Source organism: Schistocerca americana, chromosome X (genome assembly GCF_021461395.2).
Source record: "Schistocerca americana isolate TAMUIC-IGC-003095 chromosome X, iqSchAmer2.1, whole genome shotgun sequence".
In the NCBI taxonomy this organism is placed as follows: domain Eukaryota; kingdom Metazoa; phylum Arthropoda; class Insecta; order Orthoptera; family Acrididae; genus Schistocerca; species Schistocerca americana.
The window spans coordinates 31,325,031-31,350,986 of NC_060130.1; the positions used below are offsets into that span (position 1 = coordinate 31,325,031).

A 25,956-nucleotide genomic window follows, 5' to 3' on the forward strand; every position below is an offset into this window, starting at 1 on the left:
GTTAACTGTTTCAAATAGTTCAGGTCTGTTTGTCACTAGGAGGTCTAATATGTTATCGCCACGAGTCGGTTCTCTGTTTAACTGCTCAAGGTAGTTTTCAGATAAAGCTCTTAAAAAATTTCACTGGATTCTTTGTCCCTGCCACCCGTTATGAAAGTTTGAGTCTCCCAGTCTATATCCGGCAAATTAAAATCTCCACCCAGAACTATAACATGTTGGGCAAATCTACTCGAAATATTTTCCAAATTATCCTTCAGGTGCTCAGCCACAACAGCTGCTGAGCCAGGGGGCCTATAGAGACATCCCATTACCATGTCTGAGCCTGCTTTAACCGTGACCTTCACCCAAATTATTTCACATTTCGGATCTCCGTCAATTTCCTTCGATACTATTGCACTTGTTATTGCTTTAAACATGCCTCCCCCTTCACTGTCCAGCCTGTCTCTGTGGTATACACTCCAATCTGAGTTTAGAATTTCATTACTGTTTACATCTGGTTTCAGCCAACTTTCTGTCCCTAGTACTATGTGGGCATTGTGACCGCTTATTAATGAGAGCAGTTCTGGGACCTTTCTATAGACGCTCCTGCAGTTTACTATTAGCACATTAATATTGTTATTCCCTGTTGCATTTTGTCTACTCCTACCTTGCCGCATCTCAGGAGGTGTCTTGTCGGGCCTAGGGAGGGAATTCTCTAACCTAAAAAACCCACATGTGCACTCCACATATACTCCGCTACCCTTGTAGCCACTTCCTGCATGTAGTGCATGCGTGACCTATTCAGGGGGACCCTACATTTCTCCACCCGATAGCGGAGGTCGAGAAATTTGCACCCCAGATCTCCGCAGAATCGTCTGAGTACCTGGTTTAAGCCTTCCACTCGGCTCCAAACCAGAGGATCACTATCGGTTCTGGGAACGATACTACAAATAGCTAGCTCAGATTCCACCCCGCGAGGCTTTCCGCCTTCACCAACTCCGCTAACCGCCTGAACGAACTGAGGATGACCTCTGAACCCAGACGGCAGGAGTCATTGGTGCCGACATGAGCAACAATTTGCAGTCGGGTGCACCCAGTGCTCTCTATCACTGCCGGCGCGGTCTCCTCCACATCTCGGATGAGACCCCCGGCAAGCAGACAGAGTGAACACTGACCTTCTTCCCCGACCTTTCCGCTATTTCCCTAAGCGGCTCCATCACCCGCCTAACGTTGGAGCTCCCAATAACTAATAAACCCCTCCCCCCATGTGCCTGCTCGGACCTTGCTGAAGGAGTGGCCACATGTCCACTCACAGGCAGAACGGGCGATGCCACACGGCCAGCCTCCACACTGACCCTCCACCTCGAGCACCGCGAACGCCGCTGAACCCGCCACTCCCCTTGGGAAGAGGGTGGCACAACCGCGCCCGGTATCCGCAAAGATGTGTCGACAGCAGGGTCAGTGGGTGAAGCATGTAACACCTGGGGTGTACCATGCAACGCACCAGACTCACCACTGCCTGAAGACGGCTAACCGCGGCCATCAACACGTTCAGCTGTTTGCGAACAGTGGCCAGCTCCTCCTGTGTCCGTACACAGCAGTCTCACATCCTATCCATCTTAAGAAATCAATTTACTGTAGAGAGTTAATCAACTTATAACTAGACTGCTAATTCACTAAAGGCGGCTGATAGTTGACTACACTGTGGTTACTAGACACTTCCTGTAGAAAACAATGAAAATAGCACTACCTGTCTCTGGACTGTATTGAAAACAAACACTAGCACTACTGGCACTATGGCTGACTAAACGGACTTTCTCTGACTGTATTCAAAACAAACACAAAATCTATGGAACACTATTACTAGCACTCGACAATTAAAGCTTCCTAAAAGCAAAAACACATGGAAGAAGAAGTTACAAGTAAGAAAAATAGAGTTAATACTTAAATCAGCATAGCTCGCTGCACAGCAGACGTGACGCAGACGGCAGTTATGACGACACTGACGCTATAAGATTATTGAACGACTCATTGGGATTTTGAGTCTGACAATGCAGACACTTCTTCAATAATTCAAGATTGCCAGGTCTCTGTAAACAGGTTTTATGATATCCACAACTGCTGCTGGGATATAATGTTTATGGCTGTATGACCTGTTTGAGTACTGGGCATTGCGGTAATTGCACCATGAACCAGATCCAGGAGGGCATGACCAACACATTCCAGTTCTGTGATAAGCTTCTCACCATAAGGCTGAGTGGCTACTACACTGTTATATGCATTTGAGTCTGCACAACCTAAGAACTTAGTGTAACACACTCCCCTTTAGTTTACAGATCGATTATAAATTTCAACAGCTGCACAGGCCTCCGTACGACTAGTTGTCCTTCATAATTTCTGTCACAGATATGCCCTTCTTCATTCCCTGATTTATACTTATAAGAATGTTTGGTTAAAATCTGGAAATCTATTAGCTTTCCAGTATCCACCACTGGTCACTGTAGCAACAGAATTCTTAGAACTTCAGCTGCGCTTCTACCAAGTGCCCCAAAAGCTACTGATATGTCAATCATACCATCGTTTATTTCAGCAGCTTCATTTGCAGCACCCTTAATTGACTCACATGCAGTGGATTTCACAGCAGCTCCAATAAATCCTGCATACTTGTCCATTTTACAAAGTGGGCGTGGCATATACATCACGACACACATTGTTTCTGCTGCAGTGTGTCCTTTGCCAATAGCTCTCAATCCATAAAACCACCTAACATTTATTTCAAAATAATTATCTTTACACTTATCAGAACTCCAAAATGAATGAGTATATTTACAACTGGCAGAATTAATGATAAGTTTCCTGGCTAGTCCATTTGATACCTCAATGTCTTCATGTAAACTAACTGGCCCTCCACATACATACAGCACACACATTCACATAACACCCCTGTTACGATGTGTAGATGTATCAGAATATAACCTAACCTACCATTTACATGAGTTTTGTTTTGAGATAACTGTGTTATCACTATGTTTTATTTTAATCTTCGAAGCACTAATGGGTGTTTCTCTAGATACTCATGAGTTTGCGAGTATTTCATTGTCTGTAACTTCACACACCACATGCTGAACACAATGTTTCTCTTTATTCAAAAATTTATTACCATGAAACCCACATTTCTTAAAAACACTTCATTTTGGAGTCATACTTTTTGAGAGATTTACCAGTCTATTCGTCACTATTCCTCAGAAAAATGTTAGCACTTCGATATACAAAGCATGTTTATACTATGAAAAGATACGATACTATTTTTGACAGTGCTACCAATACAAACACATAATTTAACCTTTATAACACAGCAATCCACAGCTTTCTACAGGGTGGTCCATTGATAGTGACCGGGCCAAATATCTCACATAATAAGCATCAAATGAAAAAACTACAAAGAACGAAATTCGTCTAGCTTGAAGGGAGAAACCAGATGGCGCTATGGTTGGCCTGGTAGATGGCACTGCCATGGGTCAAACTCATATCAACTGCATTTTTTTAAAATAGGAACCCCCATTTTTTATTACATATTCATGTAGTACGTAAAGAAATATGAATGTTTTAGCTGGACCACTTTTTTCGCTTTGTGATAGATGGGGCTGTAATAGTCAAAAATGGTTCAAATGGCTCTGAGCACTATGGGACTTAACTTCTGAGGTCATCAGTCCCCTAGAACTTAGAACTACTTAAATCTAACTAACCTAAGGACATCACACACATCCATGCCCGAGGCAGGATCGAACCTGTGACCGTAGCGGTCACGCGTTTCCAGACTGTAGCGCCTAGCACTGCTCGGCCACTCCAGCCAGCTGCTGTAATAGCCACAAACATATAAGTATGTGGTATCACATAACATTCCGCCAGTGCGGACGGTATTTGCTTCGTGATACATTACCTGTGTTAAAATGGACCGTTTACCAATTGCGAAAAAGTCATCAGTAGCAGACAAAAAGCGTGAGAATTGGGAATCTCAAAAACGTCGGTGTTTAGAATGCTACATCAACATCGATTGCACCCGTACCATATTTCTATGCACCAGGAATTGCATGGCGATGACTTTAAACGTCATGTACAGTTCTGCCACTGGGCACAAGAGAAATTACAGGATGATGAAAGATTTTTTGCATGCATTCTATTTAGCGATGAGGCATCATTCACCAACAGCGGTAACCTAAACCGCCATAATATGCACTATTGGGCAACGGAAAATCTATGATGGCAGCAACAAGTGGAACAGCAGCGACGTAGGCAGGTTAATGTATGGTGTGGCATTAAGGGAGGAAGGATAATTGGCCCCCATTTTATCGATGGCAATCTAAATGGTGCAATGTATGCTGATTTCCTGCATAATGTTCTACCAATGTTACTACTAGATGTTTCACTGCATGACAGAATGGCGATGCACTTCCAACATGATGGATGTCCGGCAAATAGTTTGCGTGCGGTTGAAGCAGTATTGAATAGCATATTTCATGACAGGTGGATTGGTTGTCAAAGCACCATACCATGGCCCGCACGTTCACCGGATCCGACGTCCCCGGATTTCTTTCTGTGGGGAAAGTTGAAGGATATTTGCTATCGTGATCCACCAACAATGCCTGACAACATGCGTCAGTGCATTGTCAATGCATGTGCGAACATTACGGAAGGCGAACTACTCACTGTTGAGAGGAATGTCGTTACACGTATTGCCAAAGGCATTGAGGTTGACAGACATCATTTTGAGCATTTATTGCATTAATGTGGTATTCACAGGTAATCACGCCGTAACAGCATGCGTTCTCAGAAATGATAAGTTCACAAAGGTACATGTATCACATATGGAACAACCAAAATAAAATGTTCAAATGTACCTACGTTCTGTATTTTAATTTAAAAAACCTTCCTGTTACCAACTGTTCGTCTAAAATTATGAGACATATGTTTGTGACTATTACAGCGCCATCTATCACAAAGCGAAAAAAGTGGTCCAACTAAAACATTCACATTTCTTTACGTATTACATGAATATGCAATAAAAAATTGGGTTCCTATTTAAAAAAACACAGTTGATATCAGTTTGAGCTATGGCAGCGCCTTATAGCAGGCCAACCATTGCGCCAGCTGGTTTCCCCCTTCGAGCTAGACAAATTTCGTTCTTTGTAGTTTTTCCGTTTGACACTTATTTCGTGAGATATATGGCCCGGTCACGATCAATGGACTACCCTGTATATAAAAAATTACCGATTTTATTAGGTCTTGAAGTAATGCGTGTAAAAATTTTAACATTTTCAACTAGTGTAGATTATATTTTAGAAAATAAAATAAAATACTTCCCACGCAAGTTTATAAGTAATATACATATCATTTTATTTGGAAAATTGCAAATTTTATAATCAGGTAAAAACCCGAAAAAGTGAAAAAGAATGTTTTCCCCTTAAAGTTATGGAAATGTGCAAGCTTTCGGAGCCAGTGGCTTCTTCTTCTGGCAGAAACAATAAGGGGACGGAAAAGGGAAGAAAGAAAAGGATTGTCAAGGTTTAGGAAATGGGGAGAGTTGTAGAAAAGCTGCAGAGAAACCCAGGCCAGGACAGACTTACTGAATGGGATGAGAAATATGTAACTAAACCAGCAGATGTGAAGTATTATTGTGATTGGTAGTAAGTCATAAACATTAAATTATTTTCAATGTATGTTCATATGTAATACTGCACGTACCTTTGAGGTATCATTGGGCCCATTGGGCAGAGGATCAAAATTAGGCCACTGCTTTCTAATTATTTGGACCATTTCACTAAATGAGACCATCTTCCCATCATTCCATTTGTTGCCGCTGAAAGGCATGTACTCGATAAATCTTACATCAACATTTTTCTCTTTTGTTAACTCCACAAAACTGCACACTTCATCTTCATTAAAACCTCACATTACAACACAATTTATCTGTGGAAGAAAGACACCATTAAAAACTTGGTATCAGATAAAGCATGGTTTAAACAGAGTTTGAAAGACTTTTTGATAGGTAACTCATCCTACTCAATAGATGAATATCTTAACAGTGGCTGTTAGGCCAGCTTAAATAAGAATGTCTGTTAGATTTCAGTTCTGAGAGCACTTTGTCATAACAGTCAAGATTATGTACTTTTTGTTTGATAAATTTATTAATAGTGCATAACAATGTTTCAGTCTGACAGCGTATCAATTCTGAAAATATTAGCTGTTCCAGTTTGTATTGTATTCACCTAGTTTGACAATCTCCTGACAAATGATCAGGGTATTCAAATGTTTTATATTTTTTATGTTATACTTTCTGGCATGTTACTCACCCATGAGAATCGTCTCATGTTTTGGGTCTTGGAACAAAAGCTGAATCTAATCTAATCTAACCTACAAAATAATGGTTCTACAAGTCTGTTGTTATATTTGTATACCTCACTGATTCTGTTAAATTAATCTTTTTCTCTCTTTTTAGAGAATGTCTGAATTTATCTTAGCATGCCAAGCTGTTAACCTTCTTAACAATTTATGAAAATTAAACTACATACATCTCCAATCTTTTTCCCCACTCCAACGCACACATCTTTTGCTGAAAGTATTATTTTAACAATTACATGAAACTGTGCTGCCATTTGTGAAACAAAGTTGAAAGTGTTCTCAAGATAAAAGGTCTTCACAAAAGGAGCATTTAGTATCTGTGCAGGTGGTAATACTGACAGCCATCATATAAACAAGCCCAAATGGTAGAACATCCTGCTTTACACATACACGCAATGGCAGAAAAAAGGAAAAGAGCACACCTTTCATTCAAGCATTGAATATATAAACTGATGAGACAAAACACTATGACCTCCTGTTTGATAATGTGTTTGTCCACTGTTGGAACACAATACAGCAGTGATTTTGTGTGGGACAAGTTCAACAAATTTCAGGTATGTTCCCAGCATTATGTGAGGTATGTTCCCAGCATTATGCAGCACCACATGTCTAAGCACAGGTCATGTAATTCCCATAAATTGGAGATCAGTGGTTTCTGGGTGCAGAACTGGTATCTGATAGCATCGCAGATGTATTCCATCAGATTCAGAAGGGGTGAATTTGATTCTGGCCTCGTGACACTGAAAGTCATATTGTTGAAACATGTCACCTTCATTAGGGACAGGGTGCGGACAGTGCACAATAATGTTCACACAGAACAAAGCTGTTATGGAGCCTTCAGTTACTACCACAGGACCCATAGAAGACCAGGTGAATGTCCTCCATAGCATAATATTGCTCCCACTGGCCTAAGTCTGTAGCAAAGTGCACCTTTCAAGCACCAATTCACTCTGTTGACAGTGTATGTGCACAAAACCGTCAAGTAGGTGTAATGCGAAACTCGAATGACTCAACCAGATGACACATTTCTATTGATTCACTGCCCAATCTCAATGCTCCTGAGCCACAGAAATTGTAATTCAACTGTGTTGTCAACATGGGAACATACAGGGGTTGTCTGCAGCAGAGCCCTATGTTTAACAATGTGCAATGAATGGTGTGCTCTGAAATACTCGTGCTTCCACCAGCACTGTGTCATCAGACGTGCCACAGAAATTAGCTTCCTCAGCCGAATGTCATCTTTTTCAAAGGAACCATCCCAGCATTTGTCTTAAATCATTTAGGGAAATCAAGGAAAACCCAAATTTTGATGGCCCGATGGGATTCGGGTCCGTTGTCCTCTGGAAGTCAAGTCCACTGTCTGACCACTGTGGTGGCATGACCTAGTCTTAATTAAGCCAGAAAATCCTGGGAAATGCTGACATACTTATTGATTTAAGATATAACAATTTAAAACAATCCTCTCATGAATTTCACTACAATTTTCCGCTCTTTTGAAAAAAAATTTCTTTTGACTGTTTTGAAGTTGTTTAGTATGTTTAAATAATGATGGCAGTCTCTATAAAAGGGCAGTTTGACTTTTAAGTTTAGTTATACTGTTTTAAACTACATCCTTCATCTATTTGTCCACCCAGAAGTGCTATAGGATATAACTTGAAGACTATGGTGAGGTGGTGGGGGACAGTCATGTGTTGAGAAGGAGGTGCTGCCAGAAATGAAGTGTGTGAGGTGACGTTATTGATACTGCATACAGGGAGAATAAAAATACTCTATTCCATATTCATTTACAATCTACGTCTGGCCCCCATATGGTTTTACTTTTCCCCAATAAGAAAAAAGAAATTGTCAGTAACTGTCTTTATAAGGTCTTAAAAGGAAACAAACAATAGAAATCTAGGCTGGAGTAATGACCATATTATAAAAAAGATACATTGCTATTCACTGTATACAGGAGATGTTAGGTCACAGACAAGCACAACAAAAAGACTACTAAACACGTAAGCTTTCCATCAGAAAGTCTTCTTCCAAAGTGGACAAAAAACACACACACACACATACACACCCGACCGTTGTTTCTCCCATGATGCACAGTTGCTCCCAGTCTGGCCCTAGCAGCCGGAGACAGTGGTCATGTATGTGTGATCTGCATTTGCGCGCATGTGTGTGTGTGTGTGTGTGTGTGTGTGTGTGTGTGAGGGAAGGGGGGGGGGGGGGGGGGGGGGGGGGTTTGCACCAAAAGCTTACGTGTTTAATAATAGGTGGTGTTCCTTTCCCCCCCCCCCCCCCCCAACCCCCCCCCCCCCCTGCCCGCAACACATCTACACTATACAGTGAGTGCCAATCTATCCTTTTCATAATACTGTCGTTACCACCTTGCCAAGAGGCATATTGTGGAGTAATCCGAAGGGCTCTACTAATCTGTACAAGAGGAAGGAGAGCACAATCTCAATGTAAGTTTTTAGAAAACTGGTATGTGCATTACTTCTGCAAACCTTTCAGAAAGGATACGGTATGCACTTCATTCAGCAAGATGAGTAATAAACAATATTAGCAATACTGCATCAAACTTGTTCACTTTCATCTTTGGATTAAACATTCGATTTCAGAGAGTACAGAATTTGGCAGAATCAAATTTTGGGGATATGTGGAACTGGGACAATGGCATATTTTTTACCCATTCAACAAACTAAGCACTGCTGATTGCTACTTTTATTGTGTCTGCTGCTGCAATGCATATATGAAACTATAAGTGCAGCATCTATGATGGAATAAAATGTTATACAAATGAAACATACAGGTACAGTGAAATAGAGTAGTATGGCTCATCATTTCGGTCTCACAGATTAGCAGGTGTTGACTTGAAAGATAATTCTTAAGAAGTTGAATCCAAAGGAGAGGATGTACCGTATTTACTCAAATCAGCCGCACTTTTTTTCTGGTTTTTGTAATCCAAAAAACCGCATGCAGCTTGGAATCGAGTGCAAAGCAAGTGGAAGTTCTGAAAAATGTCAGTAGGTGCTGAAACAACTAATTTCTGCCGTCGAATATATGTAGCGCTACACAGGCATGCTTCGTAGGCACAAAGATAAATACTGGCGCCAAAACCTCTGCGTCAGTAAATAAATTAAAAAAAAAAAAGGTGGAAGACAATTTTCATACATTATCCAACGAAGTAAATACAAATTCCGTATTGTTCATCTTCGAATGTAGCAGAACTTCAATGTATTACGAAAATCCGACCGGCAAGACTGTTTGGGATGTTTGTCAATATGGCCAACTCAATGTTCTGAATTTTTTCCTACCTGTGAGAAGAGACGGTTGCTAATAGGAACCTGATGAAATGTGAATCACATGCAGTATTCTCTTCATCATAAGAGTAATACGAATATAAACATTTTGCCACGTATTCTTTCGTGTTTGCTGCTATCTTATTTAAATACTGTCTGCCTAATAAACTACGAAACTAGAGTGAGACAACAGCAAACGCGGAAGAATATACGTATCGTGTCATGTTTATATTCATATTATTCTTATGCCTAATAGTGATACAGTCAGAAATGAAGCACGGCAACTGACTAGATTTTTATATCCAAGATGACTCTAATTTCTGTGCAGAATTTGATGTACTAAAGAAGCGGCCGCAAAGATTTTCAAATGGAGAAATATTTTCACCTAACTCTCGTTCAGAACATGTTCTATCATACGCAGTCTATTATTTGGTTCTTGTTGATCATTATCAAAGAAAGCAGCAGTGTAAGGAACAACAAATAGTAGTCTCTTGCCATTGTTTCGCTAATGAGATGATTTCTCTCTCTTCTTCTTCTTCTTCTTCTTCTTCATTTTTTTTTTTTTTTTTTTTTTTTTTTTTTTTTTTTTTTTTTTTTTTTTTTTTTAATTGTAGGCAGCGGTAGCGTGCACAAAAGCAAGCCATGCCACGAGTGACGACAGGCCGCAAACACCCACTATCAGAATGCGACAAACAATGCATGACACAGTACAGTAATGCATTTTCAGCTTAGAGTGACATAAACGCCTATAACAAGGAAAACGGCACTTATCAGATCAAAGCAAAATAAGCAATTGATTCAAACCAGATGAAGCACATGAAAAAGGAAGGGTACCAGTATAAATACGGATGGAGTGCCTGACGCATAGCAAAGGCTACCTGGTAAAGCTTAACTGCTAAGCTTACGACTCGAACCAAACTACTGTAGCTGTATCGTCATTCATTCGACCTAAATTGTGTCTCATATTACAATGGACCGACTTTGTTTCGATTTGGAGGTGCGGCCTAAAACTTTTCTCTCCCCTTGAACTTCGAGTCTCAAATTTCAGGTGTGGCTTAGATTCGGGGATTTTTTTTTTTCTTTCCTTTATTTCGAGTCTCATTTTTCAGGTTTGAGTGCGGCTTAGATTTGGGTAAATACGGTAGGTGGTATATCAACTAATTCTGACTATGAAATAAAACAAAGTACAGCAGGGAGCTCTGATGAATCAAAGAGCAGCGATGAAGATTCTGATGAATAGTAAAGTATGAGTTAAGAAATAAGATGCTACTGAGATCGTAAATTTTTGTTGTGTTGATGAATCTGTTAACAAACATATTCAAAAATGCACTGAAACATTGGCACATGTAGTGTTGGGAGGTGATAAACTGTCATTACTGTTAGAGGAGCTACGTATTTCTTGCTGTTCTACTCCTAAATGACACTGTATCTGAAGGTATAGAATGAATCTTCACTGGCTAGAGAAATGGGTAACACAATTTTACAAGTCTCTGCTGTCATGTAATCTCTTCAGGGAAATCATGACTGTACTAAGATTCGGTTTGTGGTTGACAAGGTCAGAGTCATTAAGAAATGCAAGGCAGCTACCATGTCAGTCCTAGAAGAGAGAGACGTAGCAAACTGTCAAAGCATGTACAGTCCCGGTCCATATGTTTGTGGTGATGTACTAACCAAGTAATACTGTGTGTCAGGCAGCGCATTACTCAAGAACCATCATGGAAAAAGGTGGAGTGGTAATTTATGTAAAAAACAACATATTTTACAATGCATTAGATTTAAAGAGCCATTGTATAGAGCAACAAATTGAAGTATGTGGTGTTGAGATTACTGTAAATGACTTCACGGCTGTAGTGTTAGCACTGTATAGATCTCCCTCAGGGAATTTGAATGTATTTCTTAAGCACTTAGATTCTTTATTATCCATACTGTACTCAAAGTCCAAGAACTTGATAATTACTGGTGACTTTAATGTTGATTTCCTAAATGAGAGCAATAGTAAAGCTGATTTAGTACATTTAATGGAGTCTTATAATCTGATGACAATAGTAGATTTCCCAACTAGGGTTGCTGTTAACAGTAAAAGTCTGATAGATAATATATTTATAGATAAGTCTACATGGAATGAGATCACTGTACATCCAATCCTTGGCCTTTCTGATCATGGTGGTCAATTGCTTAGGCTCAATTACATCAGTGTGTGCAACAGTTCCGAGCATTCTTGGAAATCTTTTAGGATAATAAATGAACAGGGCCTTAAAAAATTCAGTGATAGCCTAAAAGAGATAGACTGGAGCCGAGTTGATAGGGAAACAGATGTAAACAAAAAGTACAATTCATTTTTAAATGAATTCATGTCTGTATTTGAGTCCATCTTTCCCAAAAAAAGTAGTTAGAAATAGTCATATAGGCAATGCCAAGAAGTCTTGGATCACTACAGGGATAACAACATCTTGTAGAACAAAAAGGATGTTATACAGTTCTCTCAGGACTTGTAATGATCCAAAGAAATGACAACACTACAAACTTTACTGTAGCATTCTCAAGAAGGTTATAAATAAATCTAAAAGTATGTGCATAAAATCAGAAATTGAAAGCTCAGAAAATAAAATTAAAACTATAAGGAATGTAATAAAGAGGGAAACTGGCAGGACAACAGGGAACATGTCTCAGGTAGAGATTAAAACAGGGGACAGTATCATAAAGAAACCTGAGTTGGTTGCAGAAATATTTAATAACCACTTTTTGAGAGCAGCAGACAAGCTGTAATGGTTCTATGGAAGAATCATTGTCCCTCCTACAGAAAGCTATTAGCAACAGAATCCCACAGTTATCCTTATCTCCATTTACTGTAAGCAAAGTCATAAGAGTAATTAGATCATTAAAAAACAAAAATTCTGCTGGTGTGGACAATATTTCTAGTAAAATACTGAAACACTGTTATAAATTTGTTAGTCCCACCTTATGCAACAAATACAATGCATCCCTACAAGATGGGATTGTCCCTGACAGACTTAAGTTGGCTGTAGTGATTCCTCTCTTTAAAAAAGGGGATAAAAGCATTGTTACAAACTATCGCCCAATATCCCTATTAACTACCTTCTCGAAAATTCTAGAAAAACTCATGCACAGGAGGATTGTAGACCATCTCAAATTCCATAGTATCTTAAGCAAAAATCAGTTTGGTTTTCATGCCGGTCTTTGTACTGAACAGGCAATATTCTCTTTCAGCAACCAAGTTTTGGAACCAATTAACAAAAATATGTCTCCAGTGGGTATTTTTTGCGATCTTACGAAAGCCTTTGACTGTGTAAACCACCAAATTCTTTGGAAAAAGGCAGAATACTATGGTTTAGGTGGTACTGTTGGCTTGTGGCTACAATCATATCTACAGGATCAGAAGCAGACTGTAATGCTAAATGGTTCTTCTGGAGAACCTGCCTCGTCTGAATGGGGCATGATAACGTGTGGTGTGCCTCAAGGCTCCGTTTTGGGCCCACTGATTTTCCTCATCTTTATTAATGATCTTCCTCTTTGTTCTGAGACAAACAGCAAATTTACCCTGTTTGCCGATGATACCACAATTCTAATTGACGATTTGACTGATCATGATCTTGAAAAAACTACAACTACTGTTTTTAATGACATCTTAAATTGTTTCTCCTCAAATGGTCTCTCACTCAATGCAGATAAAACTCATTATATGAGGTTCCATACATCACAAAGTAATCCCAATGAAATTGACATAAAATGTAGAGATCAACCAATACAGAAAGTTGAAGAAACAAAATTCCTGGGTGCTTACATAGACAGTAAATGTAATTGGTCAGTTCACATTCTTCATCTATGTAAAAAACTTAGCTCGGCAACATTTTCACTACGGGTAATTTCTTCAGTGGCTGAAGTTGACACTATTAAGGTTGCCTACTTTGGCTACTTCCACTCATTGATGTCATATGCTATCATATTCTGGGGGAACCAACCACTTGCAAAACAAGTTTTCACCATCCAAAAAAAAAGCAATCAGAATAACGTGTGGGGTTAATCAAAGACACTCTTGCAGGCACTTGTTTCGGAAGATAGGTATCCTAACAACTGCCTCACAGTATATTTTTTCCTTGCTGACCTTTGTGTGCAAAAATTATTCCATCTACCAAGACAACAGTAAATTCCGTGGTTATAACACCAGAAACAAAAACAATCTACATTTAGAAATGAAACGTCTCACTCTGGTACAAAAAGGAGTTTACTACTCCAGCATTAAGCTGTTCAATGCTCTACCACTACATATCAAATGTGTTCATACAGAACTGCCAAAATTTAAACGAGTTCTCAAAGATTACCTGACAGAGAAATCTTATTATACTGTGGATGAATACCTGAAAGAAAATGTATACCATCACTAAACTTATTGTGTCTAGAAGTAGTTCAATTGATTTTATTGTGCATTTGGGAATTAGCTCACTTTTTGTAACAACAGATTGGCTGTACATGTATTTACTCTTGTAGGCCTAATATCTGATTTAACTTTGTGCTCTTGCCTTTAACCTTTATTTGAAACTCCTTTTTCTGTCAAATGGTTGTTATGTTATCTAGCTGATATTGTATCTGTTACTGTATTTATAGTATGTCTTACTTAAACTATGTACAATTTGCCATTGAATTGCCCTTGTATAGTTTAAATTGAAACCTGTACAATTTGACACGTTCCATATCCTTGTGATTGACTCACTAACTGGATCTATGGAACAAGAAATAAATAAATAAATAAATACTGAAGTGTGATCCAAGTCGCACAAATATGGCTTTAATAATAACCTCCGAACAATATGCCTCTAAGGACTCAACAAGACACAGAACACTGATGTGCACATTACAAACTAGAATCACACAGAGAGTCAGTCAGCACTGTTCCACACTAATATATGTGCGAGTCACCAGCAGATGGCACGGCAGGGACCGCACGGCACGCTTGGCTCCCAGAGACGGCCTCCAGCAGCCAGCCTGCAATGATCAGTCGGTGACCAATTTAAAGACGCATGTACAGCAACACCACTCTCGGTGCACTCACACTGACATGTACTAGTAGCACGATACAGCAGTGATGAGTAGTAGTACCCCTCCTGTCTTGTGCCCCTTTTATCTGGCTCTACAATTTACTTTCCTAGACCCACACAAATGCCTGATCCTCCTAATTCAATTTGCTCTGCAGACTATTTAAAACTTTTAAAGAAAAAGGAGCCACAATTGCACTTTGTGTGCCAGTTACTTTCCAATACATTGGCACCAGCTGATCTTATTTAAGAATACTCAACTTTCGTAGCCATACTTACAGCACATCCTTTGCTTCCTGGCCTAAATCCAAGTTAACTCCCAGCCCCCCCCCCCCACACACACACCCCTCTCTCCCCCCCTCGCAAATCAGCTAGTTGTGTGCTGTTATCTCACGTCACACCCTAGTCTATGAGTGCCCAGCTGTCTGGCACCTGACCCCTCTACCTGCACCCCTAGCTAGCCCACAGATGGCTCCCCACTCTCCCACGAGCCACTAAATGCTTCCCTCCAAACCCCTCCCATCTCTCTCCATCTCTCACATTGCCTCAACCCACCCCATCCTACCCCACTCTAAAGCCCCACCTCACTCCAGAACACTCACCATGGGCCAATAAAGAGCTGGCAGTTGAGCGACCACAGCATAAGGAGACATGCATGCGCATGTGAGAGAGTATGTGTGTGTGTGTGTGTGTGTGTGTGTGTGTGTGTGTGTGTGTGTGTGTGTGTGTGTGGGCGCGCGCACATGTTTTCCCTACAGCTAGAAAAAGAAAGTGCATTCTGGAAGCTCGCCAAGTAACGTACCTTTTAGTTTGGAAGGTAGAAGACGAGGTACTGGTGGAAGTAAAGCTGTGAGGACGGGTCGTGAGTCGTGCAAGGATAGCTCAGCACTTGCCCACGAAAGGCAAAGGTCCCAAGTTTGACTCTTGGTCCGGCACACAGTTTTAATCTGCCAGGAAGTTTCATATCAGTGCACACTCCACTGCACGGTGAAAATCTCATTCTACATACCTTTTGTTCGTGTGCCTATCGATGAGACAGTGCTTCTGCCTTTTGGTGAGCCATCTCCTTTATTCCTAAATAATTCGTAATTTTCAACAGAAACTTTCTGTACCTTATTGTTGCATCCTACATTACAATATGCAATTTCCACAATATGTGGTCATCTGTGAATATAATGGGGGTAACAACTGTAGGAGACCAAAAACTGACTGCAGTAAGCAAGTTCAAGTTATTGTACGCTGCAGTAGTTACCCAGAGGTGAAGAGGGTCACAGAGGATAAGCTAGCATGGGCAACTCCATGAAACCAATCTTCAGATGGAAGATCACAACAATAAAAACATTTGATTCAGCATACAACAGGCTCCAAACAGCATACACAACCTGTATTCTCAGAAACACAGAAAATCATATTGGTTCCATCAGCAGGAAACTTCAGCCCGTAATTGTTATGGAACACTGCGGCGATTTTGTTCATTAATAAAACCCAAAACTGGGGAGTAATAAGAGAGTATTGTTGTAACTTCTTATCAACCTGGTTACCAAAATACATATTAAGAAGACTGGTAAAGTGTTATTTTGAAGGGGTCACTCCAAAGCGCCACGAAAGTATTTGAGCAATGTATAAAATTAGAGAATCAGTGCACAATATTGAAAGCCTATCTACATTATCTATATCTGCATGACTAGTCTGTAATTCACAATTAATTGCTGGCAGAGGGTTCAGAGAACCACCCTCAACCTATTTATCTACCATTCCACTCCCCTACAGCATTTGAGGAAAACCAAACACTTCAATATTTCCGTACAAGCTCTGATTTCTCTTATTTTATTACAATGATCATTTCTCCCTATGTAAGAGGGCTCTAACAAAATATTTTCACATTCGGAGGAGAAAATTGATGATTGAAATTTTAAGAACCTGCTACAGCAAAATGCTTTTGCTTTAATTACTGCCACCCCAATTCACATGCGATATCTGTGGCATGCACTTTCCTGTTTCCCAATAATACAAAATGAGCTGCCCTTCTTTGAACTTTTAAATGATGTCCTTTGTCAGTCCTATCTGGTAAGGATCTCACACCATGCAGAATACTCCAAAAGAGGACAGACAAGTATAGTTGTAGATAGTCTCTTTAGTAATCCTAACCTTCTAAATGTTTTACTATTAAATCACAGTCTTTTGTTTGCTTTCCCACCGCGTTATCTATGTGAGCATTCCAATTTAAGTTATTTGTAAATGTAATTCCAAAGTATTCAATAGACTTCACAGCCTTTAGATCTGCGTGAATTATCATGTAACCAAAATTTAGTAGATGCCTTCTACTACTCATGCGGATGACATAACAATTTTTATTATTTAAGGTCAGTTACCATTTTTTGCATCATATGGATAGGTAGCCTAAATCATTTTGCAGTTCGTTTTGATCATCTGATCACTTTACAAGACAGTAAATGATATGCAAGACTGTAAATGATAGCATCATCTAAGAGGACTGCTCAGATTCTCTCTTAAATTGTTAATGTAGATCGGCAACAGCAGGTGGTCTATAACACTTCCTTGAGGAATGTCAGATATCACTTTTGTTTTACTTGACGATTTTCCATCAATTACTATGAACTGTGACCTTTCTGACAGGAAACCACACATCCAGTTGCACAACTGAGACAATACACCATAGGCACACAATATGATTAGAAAATACTTGTGAGGAACTGTTTCAAAAAGTCTTCTGGAAATCTACAAATATGGAATCAATTTGAGAGCCCCAGTCGACAGCACTTATTACTTTGTGTGACTAAAGAGCTAGCTGTGTTTTAAAAGGTCAATATTTCTGAACCTATCTTGGCTATTTATCAATGAATCATTATCTTTGAGATAATTCATAATATTCAAACACAATATATGTTCCAAAATCCTAATGCAAATCAACATTAGTGATATGAGTCTGTTATTTAGTAGATTACTCCTCTTTTCTTTCTTGAGCATTGGTGTGACCTGAGCAACTTTTCAGTCTCTAGGTATGGATCTTTATCAAATGAGTGGCTATATGTTGTTGTTGTGGTCTTCAGTCCTGAGACTGGTTTGATGCAGCTCTCCATGCTACTCTATCCAGTGCAAGCTTCTTCATCTCCCAGTACCTACTGCAACCTACATCCTTCTGAATCTGCTTAGTGTATTCATCTCTTGGTCTCCCCCTACTATTTTTACCCTCCACGCTGCCCTTCAATACTAAATTGGTGATCCCTTGATACCTCAGAACATGTCCTACCAACCGATCCCTTCTTCTGGTCAAGTTGTGCCACAAACTTCTTTTCTCCCCAATCCTATTCAATACTTCCTCATTAGTTATGTGATCTACCCATCTAATCTTTAGCATTCTTCTGTAGCACCACATTTCGAAAGCTTCTATTCTCTTCTTGTCCAAACTATTTACCATCCATGTTTCACTTCCATACATGGCTACACTCCATACAAATACTTTCAGAAATGACTTCCTGACACTTACATCTATGCTCGATGTTAACAAATTTCTCTTCTTCAGAAACGCTTTCCTTGCCATTGCCAGTCTACATTTTATATCCTCTCTACTTCGACCAAAATCAGTTATTTTGGTCCCCAAATAGCAAAACTCCTTTACTACTTTAAGTGTCTCATTTCCTAACCTAATTCCCTCAGCATCACCTTACTTCATTCGACTACATTCCATTACACTCGTTTTGCTTTTGTTGATGTTCATCTTATATCCTCCCTTCAAGACACCATCCATTCCGTTCATCTGCTCTTCCAAGTCCTTTGCTGTCTCTGACAGAATTACAATGTCATCAGCAAACCTCAACGTTTTTATTTCTTCTCCATGGATTTTAATACCTACTCCGAATTTTTCTTTTATTTCTTTTACTGCTTGCTCAATATACAGATTGAATATCATCGGGGAGAGGCTATAACCCTGTCTTACTCCCTTCCCAACCACTGCTTCCCTTTCATGTCCCTCGACTCTTATAACTGCCATTTGGTTTCTGTACAAATTGTAAATAGCCTTTCGCTCCCTGTATTTTACCCCTGCCACCTTTAGAATTTGAAAGAGAGTATTCCAGTCAACATTGTTAAAATATTTCCCTAAGTCTACAAATGCTAGAAACGTAGGTTTGCCTTTCCTTAATCTTTCTTCCAAGATAAGTCGTAAGGTCAGTAATGCTTCACATGTTCCAGTATTTCTACGGAATCCAAACTGATCTTCCCTGAGGTCGGCTTCTACTAGTTTTTCCATTTGTCTGTAAAGAATTCGTGTTAGTATTTTGTAGCTGTGGCTTATTAAACTGATTGTTCGGTAATTTTCACATCTGTCAACACCTGCTTTCTTTGGGATTGGAATTATTATATTCTTCTTGAAGTCTGATGGTATTTCGCCTGTTTCATACATCTTGCTCACCAGATGGTAGAGTTTTGTCTGGACTGGCTCTCCCAAGGCCGTCAGTAGTTCCAATGGAATGTTGTCTACTCCAGGGGCCTTGTTTGGACTCAGGTCTTTCAGTGCTCTGCCAAACTCTTCACGCAGTATTGTATCTCCCATTTCATCTTCATCTACATCCTCTTCCATTTCCATAATATTGTCCTCAAGTGTATCGCCCTTGTATAGACCCTCTATATACTCCTTCCACCTTTCTGCTTTCCCTTCTTTGCTTAGAACTGGGTTTCCATCTGAGCTCTTGATGTTCATGCAAGTGGTTCTCTTATCTCCAAAGGTCTCTCTAATTTTCCTGTAGGCAGTACCCATCTTACCCCTAGTGAGATAAGCCTCTACATCCCTACATTTGTCCTCTAGCCCTCCCTGCTTAGCCATTTTGCACTTCCTGTCGATCTCATTTTTGAGACATTTGTATTCCTTTTTGCCTGCTTCATTTACTGCATTTTTATATTTTCTCCTTTCATCAATTAAATTCAATATTTCTTCTGTTACCCAAGGATTTCTACTAGCCCTCGTCTTTTTACGTACTTGATCCTCTGCTGCCTTCACTACTTCATCCATCAAAGCTACCCATTATTCTTCTACTGCATTTCTTTCCCCCATTCCTGTCAATTGTTCCCTTATGCTCTCCCTGAAACTCTGTACAACCTCTGATTCTTTCAGTTTATCCAGGTCCCATCTCCTTAAATTCCCACCTTTTTGCAGTTTCTTCAGTTTTAATCTACAGGTCATAACCAATAGATTGTGGTCAGAGTCCACATCTGCCCCTGGAAATGTCTTACAATTTAAAACCTGGTTCCTAAATCTCTGTCTTACCATTATATAATCTATCTGATACCTTTTAGAATCTCCAGGGCTATATATGATTTCTAATGGAGCTGTTGTATCAGCATACTCTGAAAGAAACATAACTGCTTTATGACACTGAGGAGAGCTACTACTAAGTTACTCACAGTTGCAGTTGTTCTTGATTTGAATACTGCAATAATAACTTTGTTGTCTTTGGTGAAGAAATTTCAGAAATCCGTGTTTAGTAACCCTGCTTTAGTAGCACTGTCATCAGTAATATTACCACAGCTATTGCGCAGTGAAGGTATTGGTTGTGTCTTGCCATTGGTGTACTACACATGCAACCAGAACCTCTTTGGATTTTCTTCCAGATTTCAAAACGAAGTTTCACTATGGGAACTATTAAACACATCTTGCACTGAAACCCACCCTAAGTTTCGAGCTTCAGTAAAACATCGCTAATCTTGGAGATTTTGCATTCTTTTAAATTTTGACATGCTTTTTTTCATTGCTTCTGCAGCTGAGTTTTGACATATTTTGTGCACCACCCTTTTAATTTATTTGGTATCCTTTCAATTTATTTGGTATATATCTCTTAATTGATGTCGATACTATTTCTCTGAATTTAAGCCATGTCTGGTCTACACTTACAAAGTCAGGCTTGAAGGAGTAGAGACTAAGTAGAGACCGTCTCCTTGGAAGGCATCAAGTTAGTTTTTATCTGCTTTCTCATTAAATGCCCTATTGTGTAGGGCTGAAAATTAATAGGGATAAGGTAAACAGAATGTGCAAAGTAAGTGGAAATTACTCATCTCTTCCCCGATTACAGTGCAATAGAAGATAATACAAAATGTTGACAGATTGCCATATCTCGGTAGCTTTATATGTAATAATGAGGTCACAGATGCAGAAATCACCAGCAGAACTGGAAAATCAGTCCATATGGCAATTAGGTCTTTAATATGCCAACAAAGCTTTGACTGCATTCCTTTATCGTTTATATGTGTGAGACTTGGAAAATGTCAGTAAAATCAGCACACAGTCTCCATGTTTTTCACCAACAATGCTAGAGATGAATTCTGAAGATGTTAACCCAACCAAGTTACAAACGATGAAGCGCTGAGAATAAGAGGTCTACACAGCCTGCACAAAATTATTGTTGAAAGAAGACTGAGGATTGCAGGTTATGTTCTACGCATGTAAGGTGGAAGAATCCCAAAATCAACACTGTTGTTGAAATCAATGGACAGATACAGATGTACAGGAAGACCTTTTAACACCTGGAACTTTTGCAATGAATCTTCAATCCATGGACACAAACTTGGAGGAAGGTGAGAACTTGGCAGCTGATCAAGTGAACTAGTGGAAACCAGTTCCTTGTATGGTACACAGCAAATCTGAGTAAGTTAGTAAGTAAGTAAGTAAGTAAAGTACAACTGGGGATTTTGCAAAACTGTTGGATGATCGATATTATTGTCTAGATTTGACACTGTTGGACTTCTACCTTTTCCTTGATGTGTATTCTTCAAATTGTGAGTTTTACGAGAAAGCTGATAGATACTTACCAATCAACCTTCCCTGACACGAACTGACATTGTCTCTTTATAAATTCTACTGTGCTAACAATTATCTACTGAGAATCCTCGACTAGGTCTCCACAGCTCAAATGAGCCAGTTTCTTTTAAATTTCTGTCTTTGGCTATAATTGTCTTCCAAGTATGGTGACACAACATCCTGTCATGAAACTTTTGCCTTTACACTTGTTTACTTTTCTGGACACTGCCTTTTTCTGCACTGTGCACTAAATACACTATGTGAGTAATGTCCAATCTCCAACAACCAATCGTGAACTGTAAACAGCTGTAAACTCTACCAGGGCACATAACAAACAATTAACATTTGTGTTTTAGTGTTCTAAGCTGTGAGGTCATCAGCGGACAAATAATTTAGTACCTATTCCTGGACAGCCAGAGTGGCCGTGTGGTTCTAGGCGCTACAGTCTGGAACCGAATGACCGCTACGTTCGCAGGTTTGAATCCTGCCTCGGGCATGGATGTGTGTGATGTCCTTAGGTTAGTTAGGTTTAATTAGTTCTAAGTTCTAGGCGACTGATGACCTCAGAAGTTAAGTCGCATAGTGCTCAGAGCCATTTGAACCTATTCCTGACGTGCTGTTGTTTGGAACAACAACTGACATGATCCAAAATATTACTTTCTTTTATTATAGCTTCACTTTTATTTTGTCTAATGATTACTAATTTCAGTATCAAATTCCATCATCAAGCCACTATATGATCAGAAAGCATAGTGTATCGTTAAAATATTGTTTAATAAACAGATTACCATTATATCATCATTCCTTAAAGTAATGTCCAAAGTGGAAGGACAGATGATTAATTTTGAGTATATACAAAAGTCAGAGTACTGAACCGGATATGAAAGAAGGAAAACCAGAAGGGCAGTGAGAGACGGGTGCCTTCTATCACCTTACTTCCTTAATATGTTCATCTAGGAAGTAATAACAACAACAAAGAAAAGATGACCAGAATCAAAAGGTAATTTCTGGAATACGCCATGGAAATGTGATAGGACCATTACATTTACAATGTATATAAATGATCCAGTAGAAAGTGTCAGAGGCTCCTTAATATTGTTCACAGGTACTACACTTGTCCATCAGAAAGTAGCAATTACAGAAGACAGTATCAATTTGCACAATGACCTGCAGAGGATTGGTGAATGATGTAGGCTCTGGCAGTTGACCCTGCACATAAATAAATGTAACATATCACACACACACACACACACACACACACACACACACACAGGAAAAGAAATCCAATACTGTACAACTACACTATTAATGACAAATTGCTGGAAACAGAATCTACCATAAAATATCTAGAAGTAACTATCCAGAGCAACCTTAAAGTGGAATGACCACATAAAACAGCAATAGAAAAGCAGATGCCAGACTACGATTCACAGGAAGAATCTTAAGTGAATGTAAATTACCCCTGTGTCCTTACCCAGTAAGACTGACAGAAGAGAGAAAGAAGATCCAATGAAGTGCGGAGTGTTTTGTCACAGGATCATTTAGTCGCTGTGAGATCATTACAGAGATGCTCAGCAACTCCAGTGGTAGATGCCATAAGAGAGCAGTTGTGCATCACGGAAAGATTTACTACCCAAATTTCGAGAGAGTAGTTTCCGAGAAGAGTCTGACAACATAATAGTTTCTCTCATATACAATTCACGAAATGATCACGAGAAGAAAATTTGAGAAGTTAGAGATAATACAGAAGCGTACTGACAGTCATTCTTCCCAAACACTGTTCACAAGTGGAACAAGGCAGAGGGGGTCAGTTGGTGGCATGAGACGTACCCCCTGTCACATACAGTTAGGTGGTTTTTGGAGCATGATGTCGATATGGAGACTTAATTGCATGCATATACACTGCAGACTGACGACATCACAATAGTAAATCAGAGTAGGAACTAAATAAAATGTTTCAGGCCTTAAATCAAGAAATGGTAAAACTAAAGCTAAAAATGAATACAAAGAAGACAAAAGTTATGGCTACAGACAAGAAAGGAGGTGGAGGCAGGACTGACGCAAGAACAGGCAATGAGCAACTCAAGAAAGGAACTGAAATTCACTATCTCAGTAGCATTTTGCAAGAAAACAATCAATATTTCAAGGCATTCAAGAAAAGAATAGCACAGGTGAAGAGTTCCTTCCAAAATAAGAAGAAGCTGCAACTGAATAAACATATCAGCTCCCACATTAAGAAAATATTTGTAAAGACCTTTGTGTGGAGTGTTCTGACACACAGATGCAAAATCTGTACATTAGAAAAGCCAAAGGAAGCTCACCTCAAACCTGCTGAAATGTGGTTCTGGAGGAGAAGTACAAGAACTAGCTGCATTGACAGAAAAATTAAAGGAAATAGGAGAGAAGAAGGAACCACTGAAAGTTATAGGCCAGAGCAAAGCAAAATACACTGGACACTTAACTGGAGATGATAATCTTTTAAAAAACATTTCTGAAGGCAAGATCATAGGTAAGAAAACAAGGGGATGACTGAGAACATCCTACTTAAACAATATGATCAATGAATGGGATTTTCTTCACACATGGAGATGAAAACAACTGCTGAAGAGAGGAAGCTGTGGCTGCAGAGACAAGGTTTAACCTTTTGGAAGAGTAAGGACAAACTAATACAAAATATGATTCTGCATGGCAGCTACATATGGAATAAATGACAACTTCTTGTGTGCATTCATCAAGTCACTTACCCCAGTAGGTGTCTTATCTACTAAAAGTAAAGGTCACTGTTGTGCTTTCAATAGATGTGAACTGCACCCTGAAAATGGTATGTCTAGTTTGCAGTTGTACAGAAGCTTTTTATTTTGCAAAATGGTTCAAATGGCTCTAAGCACTATGGGACTTAACATCTGAGGTCATCAGTCCCCCAGACTTAGAACTACTTAAACCTAACTAACCTAAGGACATCCCTGCCTGAGGCAGGATTCGAACCCGCGACCATAGCAGCAGCACGGTTCTGGACTGAAGTGCTTAGAACCGCTCGGCCACAGTGGTCAGCTTTTATTTTGCACAGAAATGTTTGATAATAAGATGAACTGATGCTAGCACTTGCTACTGAAACCAGTAGTACTTAGACACAACAAAAATGTGACTACAGAATTAAGAATAATTTTTCCAAACAATCGAGTATTTTTACCAAAACAACACCACAATAGTGGAAACTTATTTTAAACTAAAGACACAAAAGAAAAAAAGAGAAACTGTAAAGATCTTGAGTCTCATAAGACTCTCTTGGGAGGAAAATATAAGATTTTTAATTGGTAAACTTGCAAGGCATCCTTTTTATGTTGTATAAACTGCGAAACTGTTAGCATCGTCAGCTAAAATTTACTTCTTCTGTCTTAATATACCTTCCTTCACTTACAGCTGCAGTGTGGAGACAGCGGTGAGGGTGGGAGCGGGGATGGGGGCGAGGGTGTGGGCATACTGCTTTAAAATGGTGATTCTTGTATTGATATTCTTAACAACAGATTTATATCTTTTGTTTATGAAAGTCTGCATGCGATGACAGCTGCACTAGTAATACCTTCACAGGGTCATATTCAAGTTGCAAGGCTAGATCTATGCCAGCCATGGCACGCTCCCAGCCTTTCCTCCTCGTGATCTGGTTGTAGCGTTGGGACTGCAGGGTGTCTAAGCTGATGTTCAGACCGTCAAGCCCTGCCCTCTGCAAGGCAACCAGCTGTCTTGTCAACATGAGGCCATCGGTTGTCATTAAGACACTTTCGAGATCTTTTATTTCCTTCAAGGCACCCGTGAAACAGCAAATTATTCTATAGAAACTGAAACAAATAATTTGTAACATTGCTGCTGCATATGAAACAAAACTCCAGTTGATAAATTGAAAATACAAATTCCTCAAAAGTTAACTGAACATTTGCCCTAATACAAAGAGATAAGAAGGGTTAATAAACTGAATTGAAGAATGCAAGTTAAGATAGCAATGAAAAAATAATTAGAGGCATAAGATCACCTACTGCAACAGGGAAATGGGAATCAATATGAACCATTACCCAGCTACTGTCAACTGATTCCATGTCTCCATGCACACTGTATAAACCACTGTGGGTTTGTCCGACAAAGTACATTGTTGTACCACACATTATGGTTTTTCCCCATTCAATGCTCATGTGGAGTGTGGGAAGAATGATTCTTTAAATGGTTCTGTGCATGCTGTAATTAATCTTGCCTTCATGGTCCCTATAGGAGTGATACATATGCGGTTATTGTATAATCACTAAATACCTCACTTAATACACGTTCCTGAAATTTCATAAGTTAGGTTTTGTCATATATTTGGCGTCTATCTTCACTTGTCTGGCATTTCCAATTTTTAGTAACTTCTTGATGCTCTCCCATGCATCAAATAAATCTA

At 39.4% G+C, this 25,956-nt stretch overlaps 1 pseudogene; it reads right to left on the reverse strand.

Moving 5' to 3' along the window:
• LOC124554957 overlaps nucleotides 1–25,618 on the reverse strand; it is a 55,837-nt pseudogene extending 30,219 nt beyond the window's left edge.
• Nucleotides 25,619–25,956: the final 338 nt, after the last annotated feature.